The following is a 2709-nucleotide window of genomic DNA, read 5'->3' as shown; positions in this document are numbered from 1 at the left end:
AATCCTGTCTGACTCATTATTACATTAACCCTAATCTTGATCTGTTTTTTTTAACACTCACTTCTAAATGTGACCTGTGGAATTCTCATGTAATGTTGACTTGGGAGCTCTATATGTGGTTGTTTCCAGTCCAGTGCTCTCAGGCCGGTAGGCAGGTGACCCATGGTGCTCCGACGTACCAGGATTTTCTTTTTATAAAAAAGCGTAGTGTAGAGGCACTTACAGAAGTCTTTTATTTAACCTTTATTTAACTAGGCAATTCAGATAAGAACATTCTTATTTATAATGACGGCCTACACCGGCCAAACCCGGACGATGCTGGGCCAATTGTGCGCCGCCCTACGAGACTCCCAATCACGGCCGGATATGATGGAGCCTGGAATCGAAACAGGGCGTCTGTAGTGACTCCTCGACCGCTGAGATGCAGTGCCTTACATGGAACTCAAACCGGTTGCCCCGCGTGCTCCATCGTGCATACATTTATTCAACCGAATCGTTTCTAGTCATCTCTCCGGAGAAGAAAATGTATGAAATGTATGCATTCACTACTGTAAGTTGCTCTGGATAAGAGCGTCTGCTAAAATGACTAAAATGTAAAATATAAACATTGAGTTGTTATTTTACCTGAAATGCACAAGGTCCTCTACTCAGACAATTAATCCACATAAAATGGTCAGTTGAATCGTTTCTAGTCATCTCTCCTCCTTCCAGGCTTTTTCTTCTCTTGACTTTATATTGCGATTGGCAACTTTCATAAATTAGGTGCATTACCGCCACTGACCTCGTTCGTCTTTCAGTCACCTACGTGGGTATAACCAATGAGGAGCTGGCACGTGGGTACCTGCTTCTATAAACCAATGAGGAGATGGGAGAGGCAGGACTTGTAGCGCGATCTGCATCAGAAATAGAACTGACTTCTATTTTAGCCCTTGGCAAAGCAGATGCTCGTTGGCGCGCGAGCAGTGTGGGTGCAATAATTGAATAACAGATTTCAAAATGTATTTTGCAACGCTCGCGCACACGACACGAGCGGTGTAGTCAGCCTGTTATCCCGCTGCGCCACTTGGGAACCAAAAGTTGCACACATGGGGATAAAATTAGTAGCCTAGGGTCTGGGAAAAATGTGGTCGTTTATCAACTCATTTCATACAATTCTATGGAATTTTACATGACTGGAGACTTTATATACCGTGCAAATGATTGAAATTACAGGCTTCTTTGACACTGACAAACTGAGAATCTGAGATCAATAAAAATGACCTTGTATTGAATCCATCAATAGTTTAGGCCCAGGTGTGTTGTGGGTAAAATATGTGGAAATTAGTCAAAAAAAATGCTTTCCAGTTTCACTGACTCAAGTCACGGGCAGGTGATGGTCGACGCATTCGTGCCAAAAGCTTATCCCTGTTACACTTCTTTGTAAAACAATACTTGGAAGTTGATCAAATATTTTGGCAGCCTACAGCATAGAGTATTCTCTTTTCAGCAGGAGACATTTGCTTTCCAATCTGTCAATTGTATTTGAAATAAAAGGCTTGTATTGTCTGCATGCTCTTCACTGGCTGATTTCCTGCGCGTTCCCGACTAGGCCATGTTATTGGTCTGTTCACGACTAGGCTATGCCTTGTTATTGGTCCGTTCCCGACTAGGCTATGCCTTGTTATTGGTCCATTCCTGTCAAGGGAATTATTTTATCCCCATGATAATAATTAACAATCAATAAGCCTTGACTAATTCCAAAGGTTTGTAAGACACTGGGTAAAGAATAATTAGGCAAGGACTCAGCTTTCTGCAAAAGGTCTGTACAGTTTATTCAGAGAACGTTCTGCCCAACATTAACAAAGAAGTTAATTTTATCCTCTCTCCCCGCTTACGCACACACCTCCACACCAACAGTAGATAACCTACGCACATACATACACACAAACAGTAGGTGAATAATATCCCTCCCTGGACTTCCCACCACTGTTAATCACTATCCAGCGCTGCCTGTTCCTTTCCCCCGAGGTTTAGGAGAACCTTGAAGGCTACTCCCGGTCTCTTCACACACACGTCTACAATTCCCTTAGGCCCACTAATCACACACACACATTTCTCTCCCTTCCGGGTCTCTACTAGACCTTATGGGACTAACCTTCAGTACTTTAATTAGTCATTACCCATGCTACATAACTACTAATTAATAATGGATTCTTTATTCATTTACCTTTATTATATAATTCTCTTATCATTCCACCCTTAAATGACTAAATAATACACATTGATTATCAAATGCTATATGGAAACATAATTGTGATACAAGGATTAACCAAACCAATACATGTATATACATCTGATACTCATCAATGACTGTCCTGGGCCTATTTCCAATTATGACACTTCGTTTACAGGATTTTCATCATAATTATCATGAAAGGAACAGTCAATCTAAACATTGAAACCGGTCTCATTCAACATTGGCTCCTCGTAGTTAAAAGAAATGGAGCCATCTCCCAGGCCTGGAGGCCCGTATTCGTCCCTCCCACTGGTCGGAGCTCGGAATCGGTCCATATCTCACCATCTGCTGCGTCATCGATCTCTCTAGTGTTCTGGTGATTAAACCTCTCACACATGTGACCAAACAACATCCACACAATACTAACACACTCATACAGGTGAAAGCAGCCCACAATACAGTACTTACAACACTTTTCCATTTCCCAAATATGC

The sequence above is a fragment of the Salmo salar genome, chromosome ssa18 (genome assembly GCF_905237065.1).
Source record: "Salmo salar chromosome ssa18, Ssal_v3.1, whole genome shotgun sequence".
In the NCBI taxonomy this organism is placed as follows: Eukaryota; Metazoa; Chordata; class Actinopteri; order Salmoniformes; family Salmonidae; genus Salmo; species Salmo salar.
This window is presented reverse-complemented; position numbering follows the sequence as displayed.